The 16,199-nt window shown below is 45.4% G+C and overlaps 1 long non-coding RNA gene across 1 annotated transcript; it reads left to right on the top strand.

Annotated features, from left to right (window-relative positions):
• The first annotated feature begins 3,334 nt into the window (after positions 1-3,334).
• LOC309653497 lies at positions 3,335-5,582 on the top strand. Its single transcript, XR_014259225.1, has 2 exons — positions 3,335-3,896; positions 5,508-5,582. It is a non-coding gene; the product is annotated as an uncharacterized lncRNA (long non-coding RNA).
• The last annotated feature ends 10,617 nt before the right edge of the window (positions 5,583-16,199 follow it).

The following is a 16,199-nucleotide window of genomic DNA, read 5'->3' as shown; positions in this document are numbered from 1 at the left end:
TGCCCATGGAGCATTGTGATGAAAAGAGCAGGGAACATTGTGATGACTGGGTTCATGGAGCATTGTGATGAAAGGGACTATGGAGCATTGAGATGACAGGCGTCATGGGGCATTGTGCTGAAAGCGGTCATGGAGCATTGCGATGAAAAGCGCTATGGAGCATTGTGATGACAAGGGCCATGGAGCATTGTGAATACAAGGGACATGGAGCCTTGTGATGACAAGGGTCATGCATCATTGTAAAAACAGGTATCATTGGACATTGTGATGACAGGGGCATGGAGCAATTTTATGTAATTTGCCATGGAGAGTTGTGATGAAAGGGATCATGTGGATTTCTAATGACAAGAGCCATGGAGCATTGTGATGAAACAAATCTTGGAGTATCTTAATGAAATTTGTCATGGAGCATTGCGATGAAAAGCACCAAGGAACATTGTGATGACAAGGGTCATCGTGCACTGTGATGACAAGTGTCATGGAGCATTGTGATTACAGGTGTCATGGAGCATCGTGATGACAAATGCCATGGAGAATTGTGATGAGAGCTGGCATTGGGCAATGTGACAAAAGGGTTCATGGAGTACTGTGATTATAGGGGCCATGGGGCATTGTGATAACAAGTGACATGGAGAATAGTGATGACAGGCGTCATAGAGTATTGTGATGACAGGTGACATTTAGGATTTTGATGACAGGGGTCATCAGGCATTGTGTTGACAGGGGTCACGGAGTATTTTGATGACAAACGCAATAGAGCATTGTGATGACAGGGGTCATGGAGCACTGTGATGACATGGGCCATGGAGCATTGTGAAGACAAGATTCATGGAGCATTGTGATGACACGGGCATGAAGCATGGTGATGACAACAGACCTGGAGCATTGTGATGACATTGGCAGGTATCATTGTGATTACAGTGATAATGGAGCATTGTGATGACAAGTGTCATGCAATATGGTGCTGACACATATCATGGGGCATTTTGATGAGAGTGGCCTTGGAGCACATTGATGAGAGATGTCATGGGGCATTATGGTGACAGTGGTCAAGGAGCATTGTGATGAAAGTGTTCATGGAGCAACGCTATTATAGGGACAATGGAGCATTGTGAATACAAAGGCCATGGAGCATTGAGATAACAGAGATCATGGAGCATTTTGATGAAAGTGGTTATGGATCACTGTGAAGACAAGTAGCCTTTAACCTAGTTTTGACACGGTTCATACAGCATTGATATGACAAGGGCCAAGGAGAATTGTGATGACACTTGTCATGGGGCATTGTGATGACATTGGTCATCTTGCATTGTGATGACAGTGGTCATGTAGAATTTTGAATAAATGTGTCATGGAGCACTGTGATGACAAAGGCCAAGGAAGATTTTGATGACAAGTGTCATTGAGCAATGGGATGATACGGGGATGGAGTATTATGATGACAAGTGTTCTGGAGCATTGTGATTACAGAGGCCATGGAGCATTGTGATGACAACGGCAGGGAGTATTGTGATGACAGGGGTCATTGAGCATTGTGATTACAAAGACCATGAGGCATTGTGATGACAGGGGCCTTGGAGCATTGTGATGACAATGGTCATCGAGCATTGTGATGAGAGGGGTCATACAGCATTGTGATGAGAAAGACAATGGAGCATGGTGATGACAGAGGCCATGGAACATTGCGATGACAAGGCGATGTACCATTGTGATTACAAGGGTCATGAAGCATTGTGATGACAAGGGCAGGGAACCTTGTGGTGACCGGGGTCATGGAGCATTTTGATGACAACTTTCATGGAACGTTGTGATGACAGGGGTCATGGAGCATTGTGTTGAAAGGGAACATAGAGCATTGTGATTATAGGTTCCATGGAACATTGTGAATACATAGGCCATGGAACAATGTGATGACAGGGGTCATGTAGCATTGTGATGACAGGGTCATGGAGCATTGTGATTACAGGGGTTATGGGGCACTGTGATGACAGGGGCATGGAGCATTGTGATGAAATTTGTCCTGGAGCATTGTGATGACAGCGGTCACAGAGAATTGGGATGAAAGGTATCATGCAGCATTGTGATGACAACCGTCATGGATCATATTGATGACAGGGGTCAAGGAACGTTCTGATAACAAGGTTCATAAAGCATTTTGAAGACTGGGGTCATGGAGCATTGTGTTGACACGGGCATGGAGCATTGTAGTGATAGGATATCTGGAGCATTGTGATGAAAAGAGGATGGAGCATTTTGATGACACGGTCCAAGGAGCATTGTGCCGACAATGGCATGGAGTACTGTGATGAAAACGGTACTGGAGCACTGAGAGGAAAGGAGTTATAGATCATTGTGATGACAGGGGTCATGGAGATTTGTGATGACAAGGGTCATGGAGTATTGTGATGACACGGTCAAGGCACATTGCGATGACAAGAATTCTGGAGCTTTGTGATGAAAGGGCATGGAGCATTGTGATTAAAGGTGACAAGGAGAATTGTGATGATGTGGGCAGAGAACTTTGTGATGACAGGGGTCATGGAGCATTTTAATGAAAAGTGTCATGGAACATTGTGCTGACAGGGATCATGGAGTTTTTGGTAAGAGAGGCTTAGAAGATTAGTGATGGCAGGCGTCACGGGGCATTGTGATGACAGCGGTCTTGGAGCAATATGATGACAAATGTCATGGGGCATTTTGATGACATTGGCATGGAACATTAAGGTGACAAGTGTTCTGGAGCATTTTTATGACAAGGGCATGGAGCATTGTGATGACAGGGCCCATGGAACATTGTGATGAAAAGGGCAGGGAACATTGTGTTTACTGGGTTCATGAAGCATTGTGATGAAAGGGGCCATGGAGCTTTGAGATGACAGGCGTCATGGGGAATGGTGATGACAGTGGTCATGGAGCATTGTGATGAAAGTGATCATGGAGCAAAATGATAACAGGGGCCATGGAGCATTGTGATGAGAGGTGTATTGGAGCATTGTGATGAAAGTCGTCATGGATCATTGTGATGACATGTTCCCTGGAACACTGTGATGACACGGTTCATCGAGTATTGTGATGACAAGGGTCATAGCGAATTGTGATGACAGGTGTCATGGGGCATTGTGATGACATTGATCATCTAGGAATTGTGATGAAAGGTATCATGGAGCACTGTGATGACTGGGGGCATGAAGCATTGTTATGAAAGTTGTCCTGGATTATTGTGATGACAGCAGTCATGGAGAATAGTGATGAAAGGGATTATGCAGCATTGTGTTGACAAGGGTATGGACTATTGTGATGACAATGGTCGTGGAGCAATGTGATGAAAGTTTTCATGGAACATCGTGATGAAAAGTGCCTGGGAGCATTGTGACGATAAAGGCCATGGAGCATTGTGATGACAAGTGTCATGGAGTATTGTAATGAAAGGTTTCATTGTGCACTGTGATGACAAGGGGGATGGAGTATTGTGATGAAACTGGTCCTGGAGCATTGTGATAACAAAAGCCATGGAACATTGTGATGACAAGTGTCATGGAGCATTGTGATGACAGGCATCATGGAGCATTGTGACAAAAGGGGCCATGGGGAATTGTAATGACAATAGAGAAATGTGATGAAAATGGTCAGCGAGCATAGTGATTAAAGTGGTCATTGAGAATTGTGAGGAAAAGCGATATAGAGCATTGTGAGGACAAAGGTCAGGAAGAAGTGTGATGAACAGGGTCATGTAACATTGTGATGACACGGTCATGGAACATTGTGATGACAAGAATTCTGGAACATTGTGATGACAAGGGCCATGGAGCATTGTGATGCCACGGTCATGGAACATTGTGATGACAAGAATTCTGGAGCATTGTGAGGAAAAAGGCATGGAGCATTGTGATGACTGGGTTCATGGAGCATTGTGAATACAGGGGTTATGGGGCACTGTGATGTCAGGGGGAATGGAGCATTGTGATGAAATTGTCCTGGAGCATTGTGATGACAGCGGTCACAGAGAATTGGGATGAAAGTTATCATGCAGCATTGTGATGACAACGGTCATGGATCATATTGATGACAGGGGTCATGGAACATTCTGATAACAAGGTTCATAAAGCATTTTGATGACTGGGGTCATGGAGCATTGTGTTGACACGGGCATGGAGCATTGTAGTGATAGGATACCTGGAGCATTGTGATGAAAAGGGGATGGAGCACTTTGATGACAGGGTCCAAGGAGCATTGTGCTGACAATGGCATGGAGCACTGTGAAGAAAACGGTACTGGAGCACTGTGAGGAAAGGAGTCATGGATCATTGTGATGACATGGTTCATGGAGCATTGTGATGACAGTGGTCATGGCGAATTGTGATGACAATGTCATGAGGCATTGTGATGGCAGTGGTCATCTAGAAATGTGATTAAAGTTATTATGGAGCACAGTAATGAGAGGGGCCATGGAGCATTGTGATGACAAGTGTCATGGAGCATGGTGATGAAACGGACATGGAGCATTATAATGACAAGAGTTCTGGAGCCTTGTGATGACAAGGACATGGAGCATTGTGATGACAGGGCCCATGGAACATTGTGATGAAAAGGGCAGGGAACATTGTGTTTACTGGGTTCATGAAGCATTGTGATGAAAGGGGCCATGGAGCTTTGAGATGACAGGCGTCATGGGGAATGGTGATGACAGTGGTCATGGAGCATTGTGATGAAAGTGATCATGGAGCAAAATGATAACAGGGGCCATGGAGCATTGTGATGAGAGGTGTATTGGAGCATTGTGATGAAAGTCGTCATGGATCATTGTGATGACATGTTCCCTGGAACACTGTGATGACACGGTTCATCGAGTATTGTGATGACAAGGGTCATAGCGAATTGTGATGACAGGTGTCATGGGGCATTGTGATGACATTGATCATCTAGGAATTGTGATGAAAGGTATCATGGAGCACTGTGATGACTGGGGGCATGAAGCATTGTTATGAAAGTTGTCCTGGATTATTGTGATGACAGCAGTCATGGAGAATAGTGATGAAAGGGATTATGCAGCATTGTGTTGACAAGGGTATGGACTATTGTGATGACAATGGTCGTGGAGCAATGTGATGAAAGTTTTCATGGAACATCGTGATGAAAAGTGCCTGGGAGCATTGTGACGATAAAGGCCATGGAGCATTGTGATGACAAGTGTCATGGAGTATTGTAATGAAAGGTTTCATTGTGCACTGTGATGACAAGGGGGATGGAGTATTGTGATGAAACTGGTCCTGGAGCATTGTGATAACAAAAGCCATGGAACATTGTGATGACAAGTGTCATGGAGCATTGTGATGACAGGCATCATGGAGCATTGTGACAAAAGGGGCCATGGGGAATTGTAATGACAATAGAGAAATGTGATGAAAATGGTCAGCGAGCATAGTGATTAAAGTGGTCATTGAGAATTGTGAGGAAAAGCGATATAGAGCATTGTGAGGACAAAGGTCAGGAAGAAGTGTGATGAACAGGGTCATGTAACATTGTGATGACACGGTCATGGAACATTGTGATGACAAGAATTCTGGAACATTGTGATGACAAGGGCCATGGAGCATTGTGATGCCACGGTCATGGAACATTGTGATGACAAGAATTCTGGAGCATTGTGAGGAAAAAGGCATGGAGCATTGTGATGACTGGGTTCATGGAGCATTGTGAATACAGGGGTTATGGGGCACTGTGATGTCAGGGGGAATGGAGCATTGTGATGAAATTGTCCTGGAGCATTGTGATGACAGCGGTCACAGAGAATTGGGATGAAAGTTATCATGCAGCATTGTGATGACAACGGTCATGGATCATATTGATGACAGGGGTCATGGAACATTCTGATAACAAGGTTCATAAAGCATTTTGATGACTGGGGTCATGGAGCATTGTGTTGACACGGGCATGGAGCATTGTAGTGATAGGATACCTGGAGCATTGTGATGAAAAGGGGATGGAGCACTTTGATGACAGGGTCCAAGGAGCATTGTGCTGACAATGGCATGGAGCACTGTGAAGAAAACGGTACTGGAGCACTGTGAGGAAAGGAGTCATGGATCATTGTGATGACATGGTTCATGGAGCATTGTGATGACAGTGGTCATGGCGAATTGTGATGACAATGTCATGAGGCATTGTGATGGCAGTGGTCATCTAGAAATGTGATTAAAGTTATTATGGAGCACAGTAATGAGAGGGGCCATGGAGCATTGTGATGACAAGTGTCATGGAGCATGGTGATGAAACGGACATGGAGCATTATAATGACAAGAGTTCTGGAGCCTTGTGATGACAAGGACATGGAGCATTGTGATTACAGGGATCATGGAGCAGTGTGATGACAAAGGCTTGGAACACTGTGATGACAAGGTCCATGGAGCATTGTGATTAGAGGGGTCATGGGGCATTGTGATGAGTGAGGTCATGGAGCATTAAGATGAAACGAATCATGGAGCACTGTGATTACAGGGGCCATGGCGCATTGGGATGCCAAAGGCCATGGAGCATTGTGATGACAGGTGACATGGATCATTGAGATGAAACGGGTCATGGACCATTACGATGACAGGGGTCATGGAGAATTGTGATGACTGTGGCCATGGGGAATTTGGATGAAAGGCGTACTGGAGCATTGTGAGGAAATGTTTCATGGAGCATTGTGATGACAAGGGCCATGGAGCATCGTGATGACAGGGTTCATGGGGCATTGTGCAGAAAGCGTTCATGGAGCATTGCGATGAAAAGCACTATGGGTCATTGTGATGACAAGGGCCATGGAGCATTGTGCATACAAGGGACATGGAGCCTTGTGATGACAAGGGTCATGGATCATTGTAAAAACAGGAATCATTGGGCATTGTGATGACAGGGTCATGAAGCATTTTTATGTAAGTTGCCATGGAGAATTGTGATGAAAAGGATCATGTGAATTTGTAATGACAAGGGCCATGGAGCATTGTGATGAAACAAATCTTGGAGTATTTTGATGAAAGTTGTCATGGAGCATTGCGATGAAAAGCACCAAGGAAAATTGTGATGACAAGGGCCATCCAGCATTGTGATGACAAGTGTCATGGAGTATTGTGATGACAGGTGTCATGGATCATCTTGATGACAAATGCCATGGGGAATTGTGATGAGAGGTGGCATTGGGCATTGTGATGAAAGGGGTCATGGTGTACTGTGATTACAGGGGCCATGGAGCATTGTGATGACAAGTGACATGGAGGATAGTGATGACAGGCGTCATAGAGCACTGTGATGACAAGTGCCATTTAGCATTTTGATGACAGGGGTCATCAAGCATTGTGTTGACAGGGTCACGGAGCATTGTGATGACAGAGGCCATAGAGCATTGTGATGAGAGTGGTCATGGAGCATTGTGATGACATGGGCCACGAAGCATTGTGAAGACAAGATTCATGGAGCATTGTGATGACACGGGCATGAAGCATGGTGATGGCAACAGACCTGGAGCATTGTGATGACAAGGGCATGGAGCATGGTGATGAAATGGACATGGAGCATTATAATGACAAGAGTTCGGGAGCCTTGTGATGACAAGGGCATGGAGCATTGTGATTACAGGGACCATAGAGCAGTGTGACGACAAAGGCTTGGGGCACTGTGATGACAAGGGCCACGGAGCATTGTGATTACAGGGGTCATGGGGCATTGTGATGAGTGAGGTCATGGAGCATTAAGAGGAAACGAGTCATGGAGCACTGTGATTACAGGGGCCATGTCGCATTGTGATGCCAAAGGCCATGGAGCATTGTGATGACAGGTGTCATGGAACATTGAGATGAAACGGGTCATGGACCATTACGATGACTGGGGTCATGGAGAATTGTGATGACTGTGGCCATGGGGAATTTGGATGAAAGGCGTACTGGAGCATTGTGAGGAAATGTTTCATGGAGCATTGTGATGACAAGGGCCATGGAGCATCGTGATGACAGGGTTCATGGGCCATTGTGCAGAAAGCGTTCATGGAGCATTGCGATGAAAAGCACTATGGATCATTGTGATGACAAGGGCCATGGAGCATTGTGAATACAAGGGACATGGAGCCTTGTGATGACAAGGGTCATGGATCATTGTAAAAACAGGAATCATTGGGCATTGTGATGATAGGGTCATGAAGCATTTTTATGTAAGTTGCCATGGAGAATTGTGATGAAAAGGATCATGTGAATTTGTAATGACAAGGGCCATGGAGCATTGTGATGAAACAAATCTTGGAGTATTTTGATGAAAGTTGTCATGGAGCATTGCGATGAAAAGCCCCAAGGAACATTGTGATGACAAGGGCCATCGAGCATTGTGATGACAAGTGTCATGGAGTATTGTGATGACAGGTGTCATGGAGCATCTTGATGACAAATGCCATGGAGAATTGTGATGAGAGGTGGCATTGGGCATTGTGATGAAAGGGGTCATGGTGTACTGTGATTACAGGCGCCATGGAGCATTGTGATGACAAATGACATGGAGAATAGTGATGAAAGGCATCATAGAGCATTGTGATGACAAGTGCCATTTAGCATTTTGATGAGAGGGGTCATCAAGCATTGTGTTGACAGGGTCACGGAGCATTGTGATGACAAAGACAATAGAGCATTGTGATGACAGGGGTCATGTAGCATTGTGATGACATGGGCCATGAAGCATTTTGAAGAAAAGATTCATGGAGCATTGTGAAGACAAGATTCATGGAGCATTGTGATGACACGGGCATGAAGCATGGTGATGGCAACAGACCTGGAGCATTGTGATGACAAGGGCATGGAGCATGGTGATGAAACAGACATGGAGCATTATAATGACAAGACTCCTGGAGCCTTGTGATGACAAGGGCATGGAGCATTGTGATTACAGGGACCATGGAGCAGTGTGATGACAAAGGCTTGGGGCACTGTGATGACAAGGGCCATGGAGCATTGCGATTACAGGGGTCATTGGGCATTGTGATGAGTGAGGTCATGGAGCATTTATGTGAAACGGGTCATGGAGCACTGTGACTACAAGGGCCATGGAACATTGTGATAACAAGTGACATGGAGAATAGTGATGACAGGTGTCATAGAGCATTGTGATGACAAGTGCTATTTAGCATTTTGATGACAGGGTTCATCAGTCATTGTGTTGACAGGGGTCAAGGAGCATTGTGATTACAAGGGCAGGGAACCTTGTGGTGACCGGGGTCATGGAACATTTTGATGACAACTTTCATGGAACGTTGTGATGACAGGGGTCATGGAGCATTGTGCTGAAAGGGAACATGGAGCAGTGTGATTACAGGGTCCATGGAGCATTGTGAATACATAGGCCTGGGAACAATGTGATGACAGGTGTCATGTAGCATTGTGATGACAGGGTCATGGAGCATTGTGATTACAGGGGTTATGGGGCACTGTGATGACGGGGGCATGGAGCATTGTGATGAAAATTGTCCTGGAGCACTGTGATGACAGTGGTCACAAAGAATTGGGATGAAAGGTATCATGCAGCATTGTGATGACAACGGTCATGGATCATTTTGATGACAGGGGTCATGGAACATTCTAATAACAAGGTTCATAAAGCATTTTGATGACAGGGGTCATGGAGCATTGTGTTGACACGGGCATGGAGCATTGTAAGGATATTATATCTGGAGCATTGTGATGAAAACGGGATGGAGCATTTTGATGACAGTCTCCAAGGAGCATTGTGCTGACAATGGCATGGAGCATTGTGATGAAAAGGGTACTGGAGCACTGTGAGGAAAGGAGTCATGGATCAATGTGATGACAGGGGTCATGGAGCTTTTTGGTAAGAGAGGCCTTGGAGATTTGTGATGGCAAGCGTCATGGGGCATTGTGATGACAGCGGTCTTGGAGCATTGTGATGAAAGGGGTCATGGAGCTCTATGATTAGAGGGGCCATGGAGCATTGTGAATAGAAAGCCTATGGAGCATTGAGATGACAGGTTTCATGGAGCATTTTGATGAAAGTGATCATGGATCATTGTGATTACAAGTGTCCTGGCACCTTGTGATGAAACGGTTCATGATCCAAGAATGGTCCATGACACGTTTCATCTCAATGTTCCATGACACCTGTCATCACAATGCTCCATGGCCTTTGGCATCACAATGCGCCATGGCCCCTGTAATCACAGTGCTCCATGACTCGTTTCATCTTAATGCTCCATGACCTCACTCATCACAATGCCCCATGACCCCTGTAATCACAATGCTCCATGCCCTTGTCATCACAAGGCTCCAGAACACTTGTCATTATAATGCTCCATGTCCGTTTCATCACCATGCTCCATGACACTTGTCATCACAATGCTCCATGGCCCCTCTCATTACTGGGCTCCATAATAACTTTAACCACATTTCTAGATGACCACTGCCATCACAATGCCTCATGACATTGTCATCACAATTCGCCATGACCATTGTCATCACAATGCTCCATGAACCATGTCATCACAGGGTCCCAGGACACTTGTCATCACAATGATCCATGACCACTTTCATCACAATGCTCCATGACCACTGTCATCTCCATGCTCCATGGCCTTTGTGTTCACAATGCTCCCTGGCCCCTGTAATCACAGTGCTCCATAACACCTTTCATCATAACGCTCCATGACGACTGTCATCTCAATGCCCCATGAGGCCTGTCATCACAATTCTCCAAGGCACCTCTCATCACAATGCTCCATGACACTTGTCATCACATTGCTCCATAGCACCTGTCATCACAGTGTTCCCTGCCCATGTCATCACAATGCTCCATGTCCCCTATAATCACAATGCTCCATGCCTTTTTCCTCACAATGCTGCAGAATTCTTTTCAACACAATGTTCCATGACCGTGGCATCACAATCCTACATGACCCTGCTCATCACAATTCTCCATGACCTTTGTCATCACAATGCTCTATGTCGCTTTTCATCACAATTCTCAATGACCACTTTAATCACTATTAACGCTGACAATTTTTATCACATTTCTCTATTGTCATTACAATTCCCCATGGCCCCTTTCTCCACAATTCTCCATGATGCCTGTCATCACAATGCTCCATGGAGTTTGTTATCACAATGCTCCAGGACCAGTTTCATCACAATACTCCATCCCCCTTGTCATCACAGTGCACAATGAAACCTTTCATTACAATGCTCCATGACACTTGTCATCACAATGCTCCATGGCCTTTATCGTCACAATGCTCCCAGGCACTTTTCATCACGATGTTCCATAAAAACTTTCATCACATTGCTCCACGACCATTGTCATCACAATAGTCCATACCCTTGTCAACACAATGCTGCATAAACCCTGTCATCACAATTCTCCATGACAGCTGTCACCACAATAATCCAGGACAATTTTCATAACAATGCTTCATGCCCCCAGTCATCACAGTGCTCCATGATACCTTTCATCACAATTCCTAGATGATCAATGTCATCACAATGCCCCATGACACCTGTCATCACAATTCGCTATGACCCTTGTCATCACAATACTCGATGAACCGTGTCATCACAGTGTTCCAGGGCACATGTCATCACAATGATCCATGACGACTTTCATCACAATGCTCCAATACACCTGTCATCACAATGCTCCATGGCCCATGTTATCATATTGCTCCATGATCACTTTCATCACAATGCTCCATGACCACTGTCATCACCATGCCTCATGACGCCTGTCATCTCAATGCTCCATGGCCCCTTCATCACAATGCTCCATTAACCCAGTCATCACAATGTTCCCTGTCCTTTTCATAACAATGTTCCATGGGGCCTCTCATCACAATTCTCCATGTGCTTGTCATCAAAATGCTCCAGAACTCTTGTCATCATAATGCTCCATGCCAATGTCATCAAAATGCCCCATGACACTTGTCATCACAATCCTCCACGTCATTTGTCATCACAATGTTCCATGGCCCCTGTCATCACAGTGCTCCATGATACCATTCATCACAATTCTAGAGGACCACTGTCATCACAATGCCCCATGACAGATGTCATCACAATTTGCCATGGTCCCTGTCATCAAAATGCTCCATGAACCGTTTCATCACAAGGTTCCAGGACACTTGTCATCACAATGATCCATGATCACTTTCATCAAAAGTCTCCATGAAACCTGTCATCTCAATGCTCCATAGGCTTTGTATTCACAATGCTCCATGGCCCCTCTAATCATAGGGCTCCATGACCCCTTTCATCACAATGCTCCAAGACCGCTGTCATCACAATGCCCCATGACGCCCGCCATCACAAATCTCCAAGGCCTCTCTTACCAAAAAGCTCCATGATCCCTGTCAGTACAATGTTCCATGACACTTTTCACCACAATGCTCCATGACCCATGTCATCACAAAGTTCTCTGCCCATATCATCACAATGCTCCTTGTCACCTTTCATCACAATGCTCCATGCTCTTTCATCACAATGCTCCAGAATGCTTGTCATCGCAATGTTCCTTGACCGTGTCAACACAATGATCCATGACTCCTTTCCTCACAGTGCTCCAGTACCCCTTTCATCACAATGCTCCATGCCATTGTCAGCACAATGCTCCTTGGAGACTGTCATCAAAATGCTCCATCCCCTTTTCATCACAATGCTCCAGATATAATATCATTACAATGCTCCATGCCCGTGTCAACACAATGCTCCATGACCCTTGTCATCAAAATGCTTTATGAACCTTGTTATTAGAATGTTCCATGACCCCTGTCATCAAAATGTTCCAAGACCGTTGTCATCACAATGCTGCATGATACCTTTCATCCCAATTCTTTGTGACCGCTGTCATCACAATGCTCCAGGACAATTTTCATCACAATGCTCCATGCCCCCGTCATCACAGTGCCCCATAACCCCTGTAATCACAATGCTCCATGACACTGTCATCACAACGCTACATGACCCCTGTCATCACATTGTTCCCTGGCCTATGTATTCACAATGCTCCATGGACCCTGTAATCACACTGCTCCATGTTCCCTTTCAAAACAATGCTCCATGACCCCTGTCATCACAACGTTCCATGAAAGTTGTCATCAAAATGTTCCATGACCCCGGTCACCACAAGGTTCCCTGCACTTGTAATCACAATGCTCCGTGACCCCTGTCAACACAATCACTGATGACCCCTGTCATTAAAATGCTAAATAGCACTTGTCATCATAATGCTCTATGACACCTGTCATCACTATTCTCCATGTCACTTGTTATCGCAATGTTCCACGGCCTCTGTAATCACAGTGCTCCATGACCCGTTTCACATAAATGCTCCATGACCTCACTCATCACAATGCCCCATGACCCCTGTAATCACAATGCTCCATGGCCCTAGTCATCACAGTTCTCCAAGCCTTTGACATCACACAGCTCTATGGCCACTGTAATCACAATGCTCCATGCTCTTGTCATCACAAGGCTCAAGAACACTTGTCATTATAATGCTCCATGTCCGTTTCATCGCCATGCTCCATATCCTTGTCATCACAATGCTCCAGGTCTGTTGTCATCACCATGCTTCATGCCCGTGTCATCACAATGCTCCATGAATCTTGTCTTCACAATGCTTCATGGCCCATTTCATCACAATGCTCCATGACCACTGTCATCACAATGCTCTATGGCCTTTGTCATCACAATGCTCCGTGACCCTGTCAACACAATGCTTGATGACACCTGTCATCAAAATGCTAAATGGCACTTGTCATCACAATGCTCTATGACGCCTGTCATCACTATTCTCCATGTCACTTGTCATCACAATGCTCCATGGCCCCTGTAATCACAGTACACCATGACCCCTTTCATCACAATGCCCAATGCCACCTCTCATCACAATTCTCCATGGCATTTGTCATCAAGATGCTCCATGACACCTGTCATCACAATACTCCATGACACTTGTCATCACAATGCTCGATGGCCCTTGTCATCACAATATTCCTTGGTGCTTTTCATCGCAATGCTCCATGACAACTTTCATCAAAATACTCCAAGATTTGTTTCATCACAATGCTCCATGGCCCTTGTCATTACAAATTCACATGATCCCTTTCATCACAATTCTCCATGGCAACTTACATAAAAATGTTCCATGCCCCTGTCATCACAATGTCCAATGATACCTGTTTTTACAATGATCCATGACCCTTGTCCTCACAAGGCTCCATGTCCCTTGTATTCACAATGATCCATGGCCCTTCTCATCACAGTGCTCCATAGCGCTTTTCATCACAATGCTCCATGACCGCTTTCAGCACAATACCCCATGACCCTGTCATCACGATGCTCCATGGCCCTTGTCATCACAATGCTCCATGAAACATATTCCTCACAATGCTCCAGTATGCCTTTCATCCAAATTCCCCATGGCCACAGTCATCACAATTCTCCATGAACCCTGTCATCGTAATGGTCCATGACCCGTTTCATCTCAATGCTCCAGGACACCTGTCATCACAATGCTCCATGGCCTTTGGCATCACAATGCGCCATGGCCCCTGTAATCACAGTGCTCCATGACTCGTTTCATCTTAATGCTCCATGACCTCACTCATCACAATGCCCCATGACCCCTGTAATCACAATGCTCCATGGCCCTTGTCATCACAGTGCCCCAAGCCTTTGTCATCACACTGCTCCATGGTCCCTGTAATCACAATGCTCCATGCCCTTGTCATCACAAGGCTCCAGAACTCTTGTCATTATAATGCTCCATGACCGTTTCATCACCATGCTCCATGCCCTTTTCATCACAATGCTCCAGGTCTGTTGCCATCACCATGCTTCATGCCCGTGTCATCACAATGCTCCATGAATCTTGTCTTCACAATGCTTAATGGCCCATGTCATCACAATGCTCTATGGCCTTTGTCATCACAATGCTCCGTGTCCCTGTCAACACAATGCTTGATGACCCCTGTCATCAAAATGCCAAATGGCACTTGTAATCACAATGCTCTATGACGCCTGTCATCACTATTCTCCATGTCACTTGTCATCACAATGCTCCATGGCCCCTCTAATCACAGTACACAATGACCCCTTTCATCACAATGCCCAATGCCACCTCTCATCACAATTTTCCATGGCATTTGTCATCAAGATGCTCCAAGACACCTGTCATCACAATACTCCATGACACTTGTCATCACAATGCTCGATGGCCCTTGTCATCACAATGTTCCTTGGTGCTTTTCATCGCAATGCTCCATGACAACTTTCATAAAAATACTCCAAGATTTGTTTCATCACAATGCTCCATGGCCCTTGTCATTACAAATTCACATGATCCTTTTCATCACCATTCTCCATGGCAACTTACATAAAAATGCTTCATGACCCTGTCATCACAATGCCCAATGATTCCTCTTTTTACAATGATCCATGACCCTTGTCATCACAAGGCTCCATGTCCCTTGTATTCACAATGCTCCATGGTCCTTGTCATCACAATGATCCATAGTGCTTTTCATCGCAATGCTCCATGAACGCTTTCTGCACAATGCCCCATGAACCCTGTCATCACGATGCTCCATGGCCCTTGTCATCACAATGCTCCATGAAACATTTCCTCACAATGCTCCAGTACGCCTTTCATCCAAATTCCCCATGGCCACAGTCATCACAATTCTCCATGACCCCTGTCATCGTAATGGTCCATGACCCGTTTCATCTCAATGTTCCATGACACCTGTCATCACAATGCTCCATGGCCTTTGGCATCACAATGCGCCATGGCCCCTGTAATCACAGTGCTGCATGACTCCTTTCATCTTAATGCTACATGACCTCACTCATCACAATGCCCCATGACCCCTGTATTCACAATGCTCCATGGACCTTGTCATCACAGTGCTCCAAGCCTTTGTCATCACACTGCTCCATGACCCCTGTAATCACAAGGCTCCAGAACTCTTGTCATTATAATGCTCCATGTCCGTTTCATCACCATGCTCCATGACACTTGTCATCACAATGCTCCATGGCTCCTCTCATTACTGGGCTCCATAATAACTTTAACCACATTTCTAGATGACCACTGCCATCACAATGCCTCATGACATTGTCATCACAATTCGCCATTACCATTGTCATCACAATGCTCCATGAACCATGTCATCACAG

The sequence above is a fragment of the Balaenoptera physalus genome (genome assembly GCF_965194825.1).
Source record: "Balaenoptera physalus genome assembly, contig: HAP1_SCAFFOLD_387, whole genome shotgun sequence".
Taxonomy (NCBI): domain Eukaryota; kingdom Metazoa; phylum Chordata; class Mammalia; order Artiodactyla; family Balaenopteridae; genus Balaenoptera; species Balaenoptera physalus.
Note: the sequence above shows the minus strand (reverse complement) of the source record. Positions and strands in the feature narration are given on the sequence as shown.